Source organism: Schistocerca serialis, chromosome 4 (assembly GCF_023864345.2).
Source record: "Schistocerca serialis cubense isolate TAMUIC-IGC-003099 chromosome 4, iqSchSeri2.2, whole genome shotgun sequence".
NCBI classification, from domain to species: domain Eukaryota; kingdom Metazoa; phylum Arthropoda; class Insecta; order Orthoptera; family Acrididae; genus Schistocerca; species Schistocerca serialis.
This window is the reverse complement of record NC_064641.1, coordinates 417,837,422-417,857,138: the sequence shown is the minus strand read 5'-3', so window position 1 is coordinate 417,857,138 and position 19,717 is coordinate 417,837,422. Positions and strand designations below refer to the sequence as shown.

General features: G+C 50.2%; 1 pseudogene; it reads right to left on the bottom strand.

Moving 5' to 3' along the window:
- Window positions 1-504: 504 nt before the first annotated feature.
- LOC126476501 (5.8S ribosomal RNA) lies at window positions 505-659 on the bottom strand (annotated as a pseudogene).
- Window positions 660-19,717: the final 19,058 nt, after the last annotated feature.

The following is a 19,717-nucleotide window of genomic DNA, read 5'->3' as shown; positions in this document are numbered from 1 at the left end:
GGTTTCATGTACTTTTGAACTCTCTCTTCTTAGTTCTTTTCATCTTTCAGTCGCGGTACTTGTTCGCTATCGGTCTCGTGGTCATATTTAGTCTCAGATGGAGTTTACCACCCACTTGGACTTGGGCTCGGCGCGAGGCGTCGGGGTATTGGACGCTCCCAAGCACCAGATGCCACGACAGGCGGCAGCCTGCGGGGTTCGGGGCTGCACTCTTCCCTGTTCGCTCGCCGCTACTGGGGGAATCCTTGTTAGTTTCTTTTCCTCCGCTTAGTAATATGCTTAAATTCAGTGGGTAGTCTCACCTGCTCTGAGGTCGTTCTACGAGGTGTCGCACGCCACACCGCCAGCCGGCTGTGCACGCTACCGAGAAAGTATCGGTATGCGAACAGACAGGCGACGGGCGCGCATCGCAAGTTTAAGGAGACGCGGCCGGCCCCACAGGCGGCCACGACACTCCCAGGTCTCTGAAGCGGGACAAATGCCGCGCTCTTCAGTGTACGTAGCCGACCCTCAGCCAGACGTGGCCCGGGATCGGAATCCATGGACTGCAATGTGCGTTCGAAACGTCGATGTTCATGTGTCCTGCAGTTCACATGTCGACGTGCAATTATCTGCGTTCTTCTTCGACCCACGAGCCGAGTGATCCACCGTCCTGGGTGATCATTTTTAGTTCCTCTGTCTCATTCAAAACAGTTGCATAGGCGGGATTGGGGCGTTTGACGGCCCCTGTTCCAGTGTTTTGTCCAACGGCCTCACAGCCGATGGGCGTCGTACAGCTCCAAACTGGAGCGGACAGGCACTTAGGCGAAAGTTATTCAAAATCGGCGCCAGGCGCCAAGTGCCACAGGCCAGCCGCTCCAGAGCTTCAGCGCTCGTACCACACAACATTTCAGTTAGTTTTGAGAAGCTCGCGTGGTTCTGCACGAGGCGCACGGCTACTGCGAGCCGTACACGTAGTGTGTTGCACGACACGACACGCACATCAAAAGCCATGCAGTCTAGTCGGCAATGATCCTTCCACAGGTTCACCTACGGAAACCTTGTTACGACATTTACTTCCACTAAATGATCATGTTTGGTCATCTTTCCGGTAGCATCGGCAACGACAGAGTTGATGCCACGTACCAGCCTGAAGACTTCACTAAATCATTCAATCGTTAGTAGCGACGGGCGGTGTGTACAAAGGGCAGGGACGTAATCAACGCGAGCTTGTGACTCGCGCTTACTAGGAATTCCTCGTTCATGGGGAACAATTGCAAGCCCCAATCCCTAGCACGAACGAGGTTCAGCGGGTTACCCCGACCTTTCGGCCTAGGAAGACACGCTGATGCCTTCAGTGTAGCGCGCGTGCGGTCCTGAACATCTAAGGGCATCACAGACCTGTTATTGCTCAATCTCGTGCGGCTAGAAGCCGCCTGTCCCTCTAAGAAGAAAAGTAATCGCTGACAGCACGAAGGATGTCACACAACTAGTTTGCAGGCTAGAGTCTCGTTCGTTATCGGAATTAACCAGACAAATCGCTCCACCAACTAAGAACGGCCATGCGCCACCACCCACTGAATCAAGAAGAGTTCTCAATCTGTCAATCCTTTCAGTGTCCAGGCCTGGTGAGGTTTCCCATTGTAAGAGATCTTTACATATGTTATTATTGTTAAACACTGCAGTCAGTCGGGAGAATCAATCGTTTGGACAATTTGTTTCTTTTACAAAAGACTGCGAATTCCAGATATGTACAAAGCCGTTTTGGACGATTTAGCACAGACTCAGTGATTGCAGGCTCTCTTCGACACAGATGAAACTCTTCCACTAATTACAGGGCCAACGTGATCAACAAATGATTCAGAAAAAAACTAATTCGTTCATTCATTCCAGAACAAAAAAGTCACAAACCTTATTTATGGAGGAAATCGTATATTAAATCCATCTCCATTATATGTCCAGATCTCCGCTGATTCCATGCCGTAATTATTTTTCTTTTACAATCTCTTTCTCTTCAAAACAAACCGCTAGCGGCACGAATTTGAATTGGTTCGCTTTTGCGAGAAGAGAAGCAGAATATGTATCTCTCAGAGACATGTCGATCCCTCACCAGATACTCCAGAAGCTGTCCTAGTTACCACTCTAACAACCATGGACAATGCATATATGCATCTCTGTTATTTCAAAGAATAAACGCACTAGAAAATACTTTGGCGTCGACGAGCTGTCGCCGCATATATCACGAGAAAATTTGATCAGATAACTTTTCCAAAGTGAATGAATGTGGATGATTTGATTGAAAATGATTAATTGGTGCGTGGTAGAGGGTATTTGCAGTGGGGACATTTCACTGTGTTGAGTCAAATTAAGCTGCAGGCTCCACACCTGGTGGTGCCCTTCCGTCAATTCCTTTAAGTTTTAGGTTTGCAACCATACTTCCCCCACAATCCAAAAGCTTTGGTTTTCCGGAGGCTGCCCGCCGAATCATCAGAGGAACTACAGCGGATCGCTGGCTGGCATCGTTTATGGTTAGAACTAGGGCGGTATCTGATCGCCTTCGAACCTCTAACTTTCGTTCTTGATTAATGATAACATACCTGGCAAATGCTTTCGCTTCTGTTCGTCTTGCGACGATCCTAGAATTTCACCTTTAACGTCGCAATACGAATGCCCCTGCCTGTCCCTATTAATCATTACCTCGGGTTCCGAAAACCAACAAAATAGAACCGAGGTCCTATTCCATTATTCCAGGCACACAGTATTCAGGCGGGCTTGCCTACTTTAAGCACTCTAATTTGTTCAAAGTAAACATGCCGGCCCACCGAGACATTCAATAAAGAGCACCCTGGTAGAATATCAACAGGATCCGTCTCGGGACGCTCGAGCATGCACGAGGCGGTCGCACGCCTTCGGCTCGCCCCACCGGCAGGACGTCCCACGATACATGCCAATTAAACACCGACGGGCGGTGAACCAACAGCGTGGGACACAAATCCAACTACGAGCTTTTTAACCGCAACAACTTTAATATACGCTATTGGAGCTGGAATTACCATGGCTGCTGGCACCAGACTTGCCCTCCAATAGATACTCGTTAAAGGATTTAAAGTGTACTCATTCCGATTACGGGGCCACGGATGATTCCCGTATCGTTATTTTTCGTCACTACCTCCCCGTGCCGGGAGTGAGTAATTTGCGCGCCTGCTGCCTTCCTTGGATGTGGTAGCCGTTTCTCAGGCTCGCTCTCCGGAATCGAACCCTAATTCCCCGTTACTCGTTACAACCATGCTAGGCCCAGAACCTACCATCGACAGTTGATAAGGCAGACATTTGAAAGGTGTGTCGCCGGTACGAGGACCGTGGGATCAGCTCAAAGTTATCCAGAGTCACCAAGGCAAACGGACCAGACGAACCGACCAATTGGCTTTGATCTAATAAAAGCGTCCCTTCCATCTCTGGTCGGGACTCTTTTTTTTTAAAAAAGTTCTTTACTCATCAAAACCCAATATTATACAATATAACCCACCACCTAAAATCATTAGTGGGTCGAAATAAGATACAATTTTACATTTTAGCAGCATTTACCAAATCTTCTATATTCTACTATTAGTATCAGCTACAGGAAGTTAGTTCTATGGGTATCTAAATGATCTACTATTATTCTACCATGCTATCAACTCTAACCTACTATACTACTAACAACTACATCCTGCAGCGTTACAGGTGTGCCAGTACAAAATATAAACCTACTATTTGATGGCCGTGCCCACCAAGCTAATCCCAGTGAGCGTGCCCCTATCACTGGGCTGGCCTTACAGCAAATCACTGCAGGTCTAAAGAAAGTATCCTACTATCTACTTCTACAAGTAACAATATTTTCTAAGTCGCAATTGGTGTGCTGTAGTCTCTAATCGGTGTGGTTGCACCCTCCCCCTAGTTGTGGATGCGTCGGATCGTGATCGCTATGACGGTCGGCCATTACACACCCCAGCGGAATGGGATGGTGCGTGATGTCACATATTGGTTTCCTAACTACTCAATCTCCCTTCGATATTCCCTTAGGACCTTGGAGGATACCTCGCTAGCCAGTTTATCAATGATGGCGAATGTGTTAGGGTCTCTAATAAGGTGAAAGGTGTCTGTGTTTGGCAATGAATGCCGTAAGTTAGCTGCAACATCGTCGAAAAGCAGACACTCGTAGACCACATGATCCGGTGTGCCCATTTCGGCACCACAGTCACATGATGGTGTTGCTCTTTGCCTGAACCGGCAAAGATATGCCGGGTGTGGGCCATGCCCAGTGAGGAAGTGCAACAGTCCATTACTTGGCTGTAAATGCTTCTTCCTTAATCTTTCATGAACGTTTTGTAAGAATTGGTGAGTTCTTCTTCCTGACTCATCCCCATCCCAGATTTCTTGCCAGAGTTCCGTTCCCGTTCTTTTAATTGATATTTCGTCCCCCACTCTGACCCCCATGATATCCCTAGTTCTTTCAATTTGCCCCATTTTGACCCAATACCATGCGGCCTGCTCCCTGATTTTTACATCAAGGGGGCACAGCCCCATGAGTATCAATAATGCTCCCCCTGGTGATGTTCGATATGCCCCAATAGATCGTAGTATCATGTTCCGCTGCACTCTCCTCACGGCCATAGCAAGAACGAACCTTGTGAGCCTGTGAGCCCAGACCCCGGACCCCGGACCCGTAGCCCACAATGGAGAGAAGGATTGTGGTATGGTAGAGTCTGATGAGGTTCGGTGGGAGATGAAATCGTCTGTGGCCTATGGTGATAAGGTTGTTCAATACTTCTATCGACCTATGTGTTGTTACCTCGATGTGCCTGGCAAAGCTCTATTTTTCATCTAGCATTACCCCTAGGTATTTAGCTTCTCGATGACATGTAACTGGTGTGCCATCCATCCTGACTGTAGGGTGTCTGACCAATTGTCCCTTTAGGAGTAGGTAGGTGGATTTGTTTGGTGCTACTTTTTGTTTAGTTCTATGGCACCACTGTGAAAGTAATGTCGTGGTCCTCTCTATTTTTGGCTCCAATTCCTCCCGGCTTCGACCGCCAACCAACAGGAGGAGGTCATCAGCGTAAGCTTTCACCTCTAGCACATCTGCACAATTCTCTAAGGTCTCAAGGAGAGGCTCCATATTGACGTCCCGAAAGAGTGGCCCCAGGACAGACCCCTGTGGACACCCCTTTGTTATCTTTTTGCCCACTCTTCCGCTAGGGGATGATAGCCAGACCTCCCTAACCATGCAATAGCTCCTGAGACACCCATATAGCTGCCCTGGACACTCCTTCTCTCGCAAGCAAGAGAAGAGCGAAGGCCACCATCGGTTGTCGAAGGCGCCACTGATGTCCACCACGATGCCTACTATGTACTTATGAGTGGAAGACCCACAGACCTCGGGCACCATGGCGATTGCGTCAGACGCAGAACGCTCCGGCCTAAAGCCAAATTGCCTGCTGCTCATTCCACAGAGCACTTCGTGTGCCATCAGTCTGTCAGCCAACCGCCTCTCCAGCAATTTTCCCAGCAAATCCAACAGACATAAGGGTCTGTAGGACTTAGCCTCTTTTGGATCTTTATCCAGTCCCTTTTTTATTATTACCACATTTGCTTGTTTACAGATGGTGGGAAACTTTCTGAAGCTTAGGGCCTCATTGTAGATTCTTGCTAGAGGTGCTACTAGTTGAAGAGCTAGGTATTGCACCACCTCCGCTATGATGCCGTCTGGTCCTGCGGCTTTTCCTCTTTTAAGTGCCTTAATGTGCACCGCCACCTCGTTCTCCAAGAAAGGGTACACCACAGTGTTGCTTTGGTACTCTTCTTGCTGAGCTTGCCTAATTAGGCCTTGTTCTTCCATTTCCTCATCTCCATATCATTCGGAAGCAGGGACCAGAGAAGGACTTCGTCATGCGATTCCCATCCTGGACGGTTGATAGTACCATAGGAGACCTGATCTTTTCCCTAACTGTTTTGTATTGGATGCCCCAGGGATCTGTAGCCAATTGGCTCTGGACGTATTTCTCCCAGCTTACCAGTCTAACCCTTTTGAGCTCCCTCTGGAACTCTTCTTAAGCATTCCTATAGATTTCTAACCATCTCTGTTTTCTTTCCCGACGACACTTCGCTGGTAGTACCTCCTCACCCTCCTGACTGTCTGACGCATCTGCCCTAATTCAACGGACCATGATGATGGGGAGGCTGCGACGGCCCACCTCCTAGTTGGTACTGTAGCCTTTACCGCTTTTGTGATGGCACTAACCAGCTCTTCAGCATGCCTGTCGACGTCTTCATCACCTTCCGGTCATGTTGGGGGGTGGGGGGGAGGGGGACAAACTACCTTGCGAGGCGCTCACAATCAGTTTTGTTGTAATTTAACTGATATTCCTACCTTATGTCCCAAGGCATTCCCTGTCGGTGAGCTCAAAAGTGATTAAGTTGTGGTCACTCGTTGTTACTTGGTTTCTTACTATCCAGATGTTCAGGTGACCAGCAAAATTCGGTGAAATTAATGTTACATTGCTGTTAGTTCCTTCTCCTTCTCCGCCTGTGTAGGTGGGGGGGGGGGGTGGCGTTCCCGGGTCTGTTGGCAACCAAGTACTGTAATGACATTATTGTTTGCTCCATCTTCTCCCCTCTTCCATCCCGGGTGCCACTGTGCCACAGGGGGAACTTTGCGTTAACATCTGCCACCACTACTATCTTTCGGCCGCTCAATGCTGTTTTGATTCGTTCTAGTTGGTCTAAGTATGTCTCAATTTCGTCCCCATATTGGAAGTACATACACTCCTGGAAATTGAAATAAGAACACCGTGAATTCATTGTCCCAGGAAGGGGAAACTTTATTGACACATTCCGAGGGTCAGATACATCACATGATCACACTGACAGAACCACAGGCACATAGACACAGGCAACAGAGCATGCACATAGTCGGCACTAGTACAGTGTATATCCACCTTTCGCAGCAATGAAGGCTGCTATTCTCCCATGGAGACGATCGTAGAGATGCTGGATGTAGTCCTGTGGAACGGCTTGCCATGCCATTTCCACCTGGCGCCTCAGTTGGACCAGCGTTCGTGCTGGACGTGCAGACCGCGTGAGACGACGCTTCATCCAGTCCCAAACATGCTCAATGGAGGACAGATCCGGAGATCTTGCTGGCCAGGGTAGTTGACTTACACCTTCTAGAGCACGTTGGGTGGCACGGGATACATGCGGACGTGCATTGTCCTGTTGGAACAGCAAGTTCCCTTGCCGGTCTAGGAATGGTAGAACGATGGGTTCGATGACGGTTTGGATGTACCGTGCACTATTCAGTGTCCCCTCGACGATCACCAGTGTAGGAGATCGCTCCCCACACCAAGATGCCGGGTGTTGGCCCTGTGTGCCTCGGTCGTATGCAGTCCTGATTGTGGCGCTCACCTGCACGGCGCCAAACACGCATACGACCATCATTGGCACCAAGGCAGAAGCGACTCTCATCGCTGAAGACGACACGTCTCCATTCGTCCCTCCATTCACGCCTGTCGCGACACCACTGGAGGCGGGCTGCACGATGTTGGGGCGTGAGCGGAAGACGGCCTAACGGTGTGCGGGACCGTAGCCCAGCTTCATGGAGACGGTTGCGAATGGTCCTCGCCGATACCCCAGGAGCAACAGTGTCCCTAATTTGCTGGGAAGTGGCGGTGCGGTCCCCTACGGTACTGCGTACGATCCTACGGTCTTGGCGTGCATCCGTGCGTCGCTGCGGTCCGGTCCCAGGTCGACGGGCACGTGCGCCTTCCGCCGACCACTGGCGACAACATCGATGTACTGTGGAGACCTCACGCCCCACGTGTTGAGCAATTCGGCGGTACGTCCACCCGGCCTCCCGCATGCCCACTATACGCCCTCGTTCAAAGTCCGTCAGCTGCACATACGGTTCACGTCCACGCTGTCGCGGCATGCTACCAGTGTTAAAGACTGCGATGGAGCTCCGTATGCCACGGCAAACTGGCTGACACTGACGGCGGCGGTGCACAAATGCTGCGCAGCTAGCGCCATTCGACGGCCAACACCGCGGTTGCTGGTGTGTCCGCTGTGCCGTGCGTGTGATCATTGCTTGTACAGCCCTCTCGCAGTGTCCGGAGCAAGTATGGTGCGTCTGACACACCGGTGTCAATGTGTTCTTTTTTCCATTTCCAGGAGTGTATTAACTAAATGTATGACTCCAACTTGAGTCTGGAGTTCAGTTACAATGCAATGTTCATTTGAGAGATGAGCGAGCACTGTGACTCTTATGGCTTTATTTATGACTATAGTGTTGGCTTTAGGGTCATCTCCAAAGTATACTGTTTGCCAATTAATGCTAGTGAAAGCTATGTTACCCACACAGAGTATGGCTCTTGTAGACAGAGTACAATAAGACTCATCTCCTCCACCACCCTTCGGAGCTCCCGCATGACTAGTCGGCTATTATGTGCATTAAGTTGTCCTAGCTGTATTCTGGTGGTCATGGAAAGTACGTATGAACATATTGTTCTGGAAAGGTCTTTCTCCAGTCATAAGCTATCCTACCATTAGCTAAGACAGCCTGATTGTAAATCTCATCAAGATCAAATTTCTCATTTCTTCTCTGGAAAACCTTTTTGACAAAGACACGCAGGGCGCAAAAGCCAGTGGGGAGATTCATGGTCTTTAACTGTATTCCATCGACAGCCTCCATGGCCGAGAAGGTGACTTTACGTCCATACTGGTGTCGTACCCACACTATGTGCCTTAATGCTGTGGTCAGGATAACCAGCTCCTCCATACTGGAAAGTTGCAAAGCATGTTCCAGGTTTGGGTAGATGCTGATGGGATCCACCTCTAGGCGTTTTACTAATGATTGGTCGGAGGTAGGTGTGGTAATTGTGCAGCTCACTGTATTTACCTGAAGTGGTTCTTCGGATGTGGAGCTATTTCTTGTGGCTTTTATTTGGCCTGCTCTTGCAGGACGTGTGACTTCTGGTGCCCGATCTTCTGGCAATCTCGAGTTGCGGGGGGAGGGGAAAGCGGCATCTTCCCGTTCACACAGATCGGTCTGGACGGACACGTCTACCATTCCTATTCTTCCAGTTTTGCTGCCTTCAACGAAGGTTAGGAATTGCTTGAATTTAGCAGCTCTGGCCGCGTCTCTGCGCCTCTTCCCCGGAGACTTCCTTTTTGACATCCTGCGCACTGCTGTAGCTTCAGCGATAATCGGTTCTTGATATCAATCTTTTCTCCAACATATTATAGGTTGGGCAGTTCCTCCCTGAGGCGTTACAGGTCTTTTTACCTCTCTTAACACATGGTATACAAATTCCAGATTTGCTACAGTTCTTTCTTATATGATTTTCCGCTCCCCATCTGGAGCAAGCCGGCTTCCTGTCAGAGTACTTGTGGATGTGATCCAAGTCGCCACAATTGTGGCAGCGAGGCACCACCAAATAGTCCCACACGTTGATGGCATGGAATCCTACGTATATTCTACCCATAGATGTGAGTTTTTTCCACATGGATCCCGTTACTTCTGCTACATGGTGTACTGTTTGTCTGTCTCTTGGGCCTGTCGTAAATTTCAATTTAAAATCGTTTTTAAATTGCTCGTGAGTCATGTTGTCAAAGTTTTGATTCTTTATTGTTTCACATAATTCATTGTTATCCATTTTAACCGGTACATCGTACATGATTACAAGTGGATTCCTCTTTTTGGGAGGTTCACACCTGAATGCCTTGCACAGATTTTGGTTATTTAGGATTTTGTTCTTCTCCTCTTCGGTTGCTACATCTACGATTATGACGTTTTTGGTTGCTTTAACCTAATTACCTTAATTTTGTACTTAACTGGATTTACCATGGTGGTAAAAATTTCCTGGACCATCTTTGTGTCTTGGCCGGGCGGGGGTCTTAAAAAGACTGCTGTGTATGGCTTTTGTGTCACCTTCGCTATTGTTTCTCTGGTTGTCTGAGTTTTGGGGGCAGCCTAAGCTACTACACCTGCCCATGTCTTAGCTGGTTGTCTCCTAAGAGTGAAATTCTCCCGTTGTAATTCAACGACCAGCCCCTCAAGCCTAGCATGAGCAATCGCCCAGATGGAAAGTTCATTTCTTATTGCTAGAATAGCAGTTTGGCTAATTTTTCCATTTTTTTACGTGGCACTCCAACAGTTGCGTGATCCTGTTGTGTCTCTCGCTAACACTCTCGTCTATGTCCTCCATTTGCCCCGATTGGTCAGGAGCAGAAAGCATCGAAGCTCTCACGGAAGTACGTGAATCACTTGTCTCTGGTTCAGCCATGGGAGGATTGGGAGCCCGTCTCTAACCCCAGACTGGCTCATCTGGCATGGGGTGGACTAAGATGCAGTTCGCCCACCAACCTCGTCCCTAGGTCAAGGGCACTTCTCGTCCTTCGCCGCCTACTTGCCCGAGCCCCAACCTACAGGCCACGGACCCGCTCCTACTCAGGTGGCGGGCCGGTCAACCAGTCGTTCGACGGTCTGGACCCAGCTAACCTGGCCCAGGCGATGTCACCACCCCCTGGGTTTGGCAGAACACGCCCCGGTTATCCACGGGCATGGCGAAGCGCACTTACCGACTCTCGCCGAGGTTCCACGCTGACAAACGAGGTCGCCGGCATGCAGAGCACCTGCTGTTCTGTGCCCTGCGAATTGAGGGAGGGGCAGATGGTCAGTCCTTCAGACACAGCTCCCCCTGTGCCACGCACCCTTCGCTTTCGCCTTGGGTTGGGGGCACTTAACGTCCTACCTTGACAGGAGTTAAACGTCCTTCCTTGACACAACAACAACCCTCACTGTTCCACAGCCCAGAGGTGTTATGAAAGTGATGATGTGATGAAAATGATGGTATAGCCCAGGTCTTATGTTGTGGCGTTCGACATCATCGAGACGGTGCGGCACTCAAACCCCAGTTACGTTCCCCGGAGGGCCTCCACACGTACTGGGGGATCATGGCCGACCATGTCTCACCCACCACTTTTGATAATTCACAGTGGGCCAGTGCGGTTCAGTGAGGATTGCACCCAGTTAAGGGCTAGCCTTTTAACGTCGTTCATGGACGGCCCTTCCCGTGTTAGCTTCACCACATCTAAGGGGGTTACTGAGCGCCGGGGCCACGTCAAGGCCACGGGATAGGACATTACGGTCCCCGCTCCAATCAGGTTCCTCTGAGCCACAAATCACTTCAGACACTCGGAAGATTTCCGGGAATCAGAGGGTCTCCTGGCGGTTTTAACCCAGTTTCGGAAGGCAACACACCTTCCCCAGGTGGCGCCACACACACTGCTTACCCGTGCGTCGTGACTCTGTTTTTTTTTTTTTTTTTGAAAGAAAATCTGTATTTCCATAACAATAATAATTATACAAAATAACCCACCACCTTAATGATTAGTGGGCCTTAAGTTTCTTAGTGTTATAATAGCAGCTTCAACATTTCTACTTGACTAAAGGCAGTACTATGTTTATTACTAGGCATTCTACTTCTAATTTTACTACTGTTAGCATAATTTCTAGTTTCTACAAAAGGTTAGTATTAACTGCTTGCACCGTTACAGTTGTGCCAGTGTTAATAATATAAACCTACTTGGATGCCTCGCTCATAGAGCTAATCCCTATGAGCATGCCCCTGGCACGGGGCAGGCAAAAAGTTATTTATCGCTGCAGGTTCCTAACTTACTATCCTGTTCTATTTGATTAAATCTACTACCTATTCTACGTCATAATCGGTGCGTTGTCTCAGTTCGTGATGAGGATCACTCCAGTCCCCCTAGTCCCGCGCGTGGCGGATTCCAACTGTAAAGTCGACCTATCCAAGAACAGGTTGTACGGGACTGGGGTGGTGGTCGCGATCGGTTATTTCTAGCTATCTAGTCATGAAGGTGTCTCAGAAAATTTGATAATACTTTTTGTGATACCTCGTTAGCTAGTGTGTTCTGTCTCTGAAAGGTCTCCTCTTGTCTTAGTAGGTGATAGGTGTTTGTACTTGGTAGTTGTTGTCTTAGTGTGGCTGTTATATCATCGAAAAAGGGGCACTCGTAAACCACATGATCAGGAGTACCCTCCAATGCGCCACAGTCACACGCGGGCGTCGCCCTTTTCCCAAAGCGACATAGATAAGTCGGATAGGGGCCATGACCAGCGAGAAAGTGTAACAGTCCCCGAGTTGGCTCGAAGTATCTCATTTTTATTCTTTCCTTCACAGCTGGTAGGAACTGAAATGTTCTTCTATCAGCTTCATCCGACTCCCACAACTCCTGCCATAGATCTTCACCCATTCCCCTTATCTCCCCTTTCTCCCTAACTGGTGCTCCCATAATTTCCTCCACTTTTGTAATATTATCTTTCTTGGCCCAGTACCATGCGGCCTGTTCCGTTACCCTTATATCCAGGGGACAGAGCCCCATTATGATTAACAGGGCTCCTCCCGGAGATGTTCTGTATGCCCCTACAGATCTTAGTAACATGTTCCTTTGTACTCTTCTCACTGTCATGGCGGGCTACACCCTCGTGAGCCTGTGAGCCTGTGAGCCCAGATTCCCGAGCCGTAACCCACTATTGACGTCAGTATACTATTATGATACAGCTTAATTAGATGAGGAGGAAGGTGGAATCTTTTGTGTCTGATGGAAATCAGGTTATTTAGTAGTTTCAGTGCTTTCTGGGTTACGGTTTCAATGTGCTTTGCGAGGTTCCACCTGTCTCCGAAGAACTGGCGTACCCTCAATTCTCACAGGCGGATTTCTCATTAGCTGTCCTTTGAGTAATAGATAAGTCGACTTGGTTGGTGAGATAGTCATCTTGGTGTTGCGGCATCATAGTTGTAGTTTGCCTATTGCTCTCTCTATCTTCAGTTCTATGTCCTCTCGACTTCGGCGCCGACCAGCAGGAGGAGGTCATCAGCATAGACTATCACCTCTTCGCTCTGTTGCAGGCTGTCCAGAAGAGGCTCTATGTCGATGTCCCAGAAAAGGGGACCCAACACGGAGCCCTGGGGGCACTCCTTGGTGATAGTTTTCCCGACCCTCCCGCTAGGGGATGATAGCCCTACCTCCCGATCCTCACAATAGCTCCTCAGACAGCCATACAGCAGCCCTGGGCACTCTTTCTCCCGAAGGCTGGAGTAGAGCGAAGGCCACCATAGATTGTCAAAGGAGCCACTGATGTCCACCATGATGTCAACAACATACTTACATGGGGCTGAGCCACAGACCTCGACCGACAGGGCGATTGCATCAGATGCCGATCGCCCAGGCCTAAAACTGAATTGCCTGTTGCTCATCCCATGCAGCATGCGGTGTGCAGTCAGCCTGTCAGCTAATAATTTTTCGAGAAGTTTGCCAAAGCCATCCAGCAGACAGATGGGCCCATAAGATTTGGCCGCAGCAGGGTCCTTCTCAGGGCTTTTCTTAATGATCACTACATTTGCAGCTTTCCATATTTTCGGAAATCAGCCCTGCCTGAGGCATTCGTTGAAGAGATGTGTGAGCGGCGCAACTAGCTGTGGGGCTAAGAACTGCACCACCTCCGCCACAATGCCGTCTGGCCCGGGGGCTTTTCCTTTCTTTAGGGACTTGACGAGAGTGGCAACCTCCTCCTCAGAAAAGGGAAGGACCGCTTCGTCATTTTCATACCTAACAAGGTCTTCATTCCGCAGTTGTCGCTGTCCTCCAGTGTCATCATTCCTATCATCGTCAGGCAGCAGGGACCGGAGGAGGGCCTCGGCAGTTTCCTGCCAGGATTCCATCATCCCATCCCTGTGCCTGATCGTTGATAACATCGTTGGGGTACGGATCTCCTCCCTCGCCAATCTATATGGCACTCCTCAAGGGTCGAGGGCCATCTGATTTGTTACAAAGGTTTCCCAACTTTTTCTTCTGGTCTTTTGTAGTTCTTTTTGGAAGTTATCTTTTGCCTCCCAGTATAACAGCAGCAATCTTTGCCTTTCCCACCAGACGACTCTGCGCTGGTAGTGCATCCTCAGTCTTCTGACAGACTGATGCAGTTCTTATAGCTTGGCTGATCATGGTGACGGTGTGGTCACCATAGCCCTGCTCCTGGTTGGTATGGCCGCCGTAATCGCCCTTGTTACTGCGCGCACCAGCCCCTCGGTTCTTTCGTCCACGTTAAAGTCCTGTCGTGCATCCCCTTCTGGTAATGGAAGAATGTCGCACTCTCTGGCTAGACGTTCCCAGTCTGTTTTCCTAATTTTCATTTGCACCTCCAACCCCATGGCCCAGTGGCACTCTCTAACTCTTGTAGTAAAGGTGATTAAATTGTGATCACTAGGGGTGGCGTGGTCTACCACTCTCTACTCTTGGAGCATATTTACCGCGTTCGGCGTGACCAACGTCACATCAATGTTTGTACCTTGTCCCCCTCCGGCCATGTTGGTGGGGGGATTGCCTGGTCTGTTTGCCACCACTAGTTGAAGAGCCATAATCATTTCTTCTGCTTTGGAACCATTTTCATCCCTTGTGCCACTGTACCATAGGGGGGATTTGGCGTTTATGTCAGCAGTTATGATAATTTTGCGACCCTGCAACGCCGTTGCCACACTCACTAGATGGTCTATGTGCTGCTCGATTCTGTCTCCCTACTGGAAGTACATGATAATGATAATTACAATTCCGGCAGGAGATTGTATCTCCACGACGTTGCAGCGACTACTGGAGTACTGTGACAGAGGTGTTATACATCATGCGGCGTTTGTTACCAGGATAGCTGCTCTAGGGGTATCCCCACTGCTAACGATTTGCCAAGTTGCGGCAGTGAACGCAACTTTTCCAGCCAGAGAGTACGGCTCCTGTAAACAGAGTATGTCCAGTCCCTTTTCCGCCACTTCCTTACGGAGCTCCTGCATTACTAGTCGACTGTTATGAGTACTGAGTTGTCCTACTGTTATTTTGGTTGTCATAGAAATTATGTGTGTATATGGTCATTTGGCCAGGTTTTGTTCCAGTCATATGCTAGTCGTCCGTTTGTCATCACTGATTGATGGTAGATTTCATCCAGGTCAAATTTTTCTCCTCGTCTTTCAAAAACCTTTTTGAGTAGATCACACAGTGCTCCGAAGTCAGTGGGGAGGTTCGCTGACTTTTCGTAAGGCAGTGGTCAGGGTAGTCGGCTGCTCCAGCCTAGCCAGTTGCATGGTGTACTCAAGATTTGGGTACACCCTCACCGGATCTACAGGTGGCAACCTGACCACTGGGCTGTCTTGTGTGACGGAATTAGCGGTGGAGCTTGTTATCTTATTTTCTTTTAGTGGTTGATTTGCAGCTTTATCTGCCGCTACCACAGGATGCTCTTGCCGTTTTGGATCTTTAGTCACCATGGTGTCCCGGCATTGGGAGGAGGGTGCTCTGACCACCAAGGGGAGCTCATTTTGAATGCCAATGTCCCCAGTGTGGAACTCTGTTTGTACTGATTTGTCGACTGTTGTTATGTCGGCGCTAGAAAAGCGACTTCAGGAATTCCCTGAATCTGCTTGCTCTCATAGTATCCCTCCCCCTTTTGCTCAGGGATTTATGCTTTGGCGTCCTGCTTGGCATGCCGTTTTCAGCCATAATCGATTCTTGATATTAGTCTTTGTTCAAGCATCCTGTAGGTAGGGCAGCTCCGTCCTGTGGTTCCACAAGACTTTTTGCCACGACTCTTACAGTGAATGCCGACGCCTGTGGCCTTACAATCTTTTCGGGTGTGACCACTGTCACCATACTTGGAGCAGGCCGAACCTCTGGTGCAGTACCTCACAATGTGGTCCAAGTCGCCGCAATTGTGACAACGAGGTACCACAATGTAGTCTTTTGTAATTATTGCGTGGAATCCCACGTATAGTCTGTCCATAGCTGTAATTTGCTTCCACATTGACCCGTCTTGAATCTCAATTTGAAGCCATATTTGAAGTCGTTTTCATTCATGCTCTCAAAATTTTGTTTCCTAATTGCTTCACTTAGTTCATGGTTTGTCATTACTGTGGGAACATCGTACAGTATGACTAGGGGTTCCGCTTCTTTGGTGGTTCACACATAACTACTGCATTTAGTTTCAGGTTCTCAAGCAGCTTGTTTTTGTCCTCCTCAGAAGCAACTTCTACAATCACCAAGTTTCTGCTTGGCTTGACTCGCTTAATCTTTATTTTGTCTTTCACAGGGTCAATCGTGGTGGTTAGGAGTTCTGGATTTTTTTAACGCTTGTATTTTGTCCAGGCAAGGTCCTGAGAAAGAACGCCGTTTCTTGTTTCTTGATCACCCTGTCTATTGTCTCTTTCGTGTTGCTCTGTTTAGTGGGTGCTTGTGCAGCCACAGCCGCCCACATCTTGCTCGGTTGTTGTTGTCTCAATCTAGTGTCCTCTTTCTGTAGCACATCTACGCGGCCTTCCACTTTTGCGTGGGCAGTTGCCCATGCAGCCAATTCATTCTCTATTTGGGAAATTGCTGCCTGGCTTATTTTGTTGTTTTTTATGCTTTGCTCCAGGAGCAGAGTAATTTTAGCTTGCCTCTTCATAACTGAATAATCCTCCTCTGAATGTCCCACCTCGTCCTGAGGAGAGGGATCAGGCGCAAGAGAAGCTCTCGAAATCGCATTTGTATCACTCGTTTCTGATGTCGCCATTTTGTAAGAGTGATAAAAAGGAGGTGGGGGCCTGTCTCTTGCCCCGGACCGGTTCCTCTGGCAAGGAGGGGGGTGGGGGGACTTCTGCAGATCGCTCACCGACCTCGCCCCTAGGTCAAGCGCACTTCCGAGGTGTCGGGTTCAGCGTACCATCGCCAGTGCATTGGTCCCCCTCGGTGACTCCGTCATCGACGATTTCACGCGACACTCCTCCGCAACTGCAACCCACACTCGGGAGAGAGGGGTGCACCTCTCGCCTTTCGCCGCCTAATTGCCCGAATTTCCACCTCTGGGCCAAGGACCCACTCCACTCAGGTGGCGGGCCGGTCCCCCAGACGTGCGGCGGTCTGGACCCATCTAACCTGGCCCAGACGATGTCACCACCTCCTGCGTTTGGCAAAACACGCCCTGGTTACCAGGGGGCGCGGCGAAGCACCCTTGCCGACTCGCGCCGCGATCCCAAGCCGACATACAAGATCGCTGGCATGCAGAGCACCTGCTGGTCTGTGCCCTGCGAACAGAAGGGACTGATGTTTGGTCCCACGACACAGCTCCCCCTGTGCCATGTATCCTTCACTTTCGCATCAGGTTGGGTCACAGCTTTTATCGCAAGGCAAAATGCCGAGCTTAACATCTGGCACCATGGGAAGGCGGAAAGAGCCACTTAGGAAGGCGAGGCTATATGAGACGCATCACTTCCCCTATGAGAACAGATGCAGCACGCCCAACTAGAAACGATATGCCCCAGTGCGAGCCTCTGTGCCTTACGGCGCGCCGCCAACGTGCAGGGCCGCGCTGAACGCGCCGTCAAGCGACCGACCTCACGCCAGACCGGGACTCTGTTTGCATGTATTAGCTCTAGAATTACCACAGTTCTCCAAGTAACGTGGCTACGATCTAAGGAACCATAACTAATCTAATGAGCCATTCGTGGCTTCACCTTAATGCGGCTTGTACTGAGACATGCATGTCTTAATGTTTGAGACAACCGTATGACTACTGGCAGGATCAACCAGGGAGCTACGTCAACTAGAACTGAGAAGCCGGCCACCCGGGAGTGTGTCCCAGGAGCCTGTGCGAACACGCAAGCGTACACTCAATTATTCTGCAAACAGGAGGAGCCAGAGCTTCCCTGCACACTACACCTTGAAACCCTCTAAAGGTCCCGACAGCGCGCAACGCCATCCTAAGTACTTGGTCGGGTTTGAGAGAGCCGCAATCGCCCGGAGTCAGGAGAAGTAGACACTTTCAGTGCGACCACCCATGCTGCTCCCAACTGACCTTGCCGCTGCCGGCAGAGGCCTGGGAGCGTGCTGTCGTGGCATCGCCGGCGGGAGTCAACAAGCGGCCACCAACGGTGATCGGGCAGCTCCAATGTCAGCGCCACACAAGAGCAAAGCCCCACTTGGGTACCAAAGCAAACTATCCCAGCACAGCGCATGCACCAACACGTCCGCTGCGATACAAACCACCAGCGACAACCGCCGGAGCGACCGAGCAGCAGACAGTGTCGTGGCGCCGAGTGCCAGGTGGCGGCGCATCCTCAACGCACACAGTCCTCGATCGGACCAGCACACTGCAGATGTCCGCCGCGCTTCGCACCGGGCTCAGGAGAACAGACTTTGGCCGCACGGCGCTGAGCGCGGGGTTCGCCGGCGCGCAGCTGCGCCGCCTGCCGCGTTCGTCGGCCGGCGCGCCTGCCACCGGGCGCCCCCACCAGCTGGCTGTAGCGCGTGCGCCCACGCAGCGAGTGGCCAGCACGCCGGACGCCCCCCCCCCCACACTGACCAGGGACCGTTCCACCCAGCCACTGCCACGTATCGCTTCATAGCCACATGCCCATTCACGTTCGTGGGTATGACGGGTATCGCTGAAACAACGAGTTAGTAGCTGTACCGATCGTCGCTATCGCCGATTAACCTCTTCGGCAGCAAACGTAGACGTCCATCTCCATTTGCGAATTTAACGATTCTCGCATGCCTATATGTTATGTGTCACAACACGCTACTTCAGCCCACATACACACAGCGAAGTGTGCACAACGAGAGAGCATGTGGAAGGTGGCTCACATACGTATGCGATGTCCATTGCGCGACCGACTGTCAACCGGCCTCTGTAGCATGTCGCAGATGTGGAACACAGTGCACCATGGTATCACGTTGTGTGAGAAAATACGACTAAATCGGAATACACGCGTCACGACATCAACAGACGGCTCACGCTGATCCCCATCCAGGGTGACACGCAATGCGTTCGTCCGTTCCTCCCATACGTCTCTACGGCGTACCACAGTGCAATCTAGCTGTAATGGGGAGACGAGACAAGTAGCATCGTCCACAACATATGGACCGTGTGGTTCACCGTTGTTGGGCGCAGCCATTGTATGGTCACACATGTGCCACGGTGTGTCATTCAATATGTAACGACCGATGTTCAGTACAGTGTGTGGGTTAGGCGTACGACATCAGCGGACAGTGGACGCAGGCCATACCATGACGTACACTGAGTGTGTCAGCATGCGAATGCCAGTGAACAGCTGCGAAGCTCATTGAACACGCAAACTCCTGACTGACAACCTGAGAAGGCAGGAGGGCGATATACGTCCAGCTGCAGTACATATTACAGTGGACAGTGTGAACATCTGCAAAGTAATCAACACTCGCTAGGTGTTGACGTGGGGGTACGCACCGTCTCATTAAGGGATACGCAGGACACTGGACAGTGTAGGTAGGGAACTATGTTGGAGGGTTGCTGTAAGGCAACACTACATTAACGATTCGTATTTCAATTACAGGGCCGGTTAGGGCACAACGTGGGTTAGGTTAAGGCACAACGTGGGTTAATTTAAGGCACAACGTGGGTTAGGTTAAGGCACAAAATGGGTTAGGTTAAGGCACAAATTGGGTTAGGTTAAGGCACAACTTGGGTTAGGTTAAGGCACAACTTGGGTTAGGTTAAGGCACAACTTGGAGTAACGGTCGATGGATGGGGCCGGGGTTCGTTCATAGTGAGGATAATAGGTGGCTGCCTCAAGCAGTGTCAGATATGTCACGTCAGGATGCATGTTTGGCTCATGTCAGACGGTTCGCT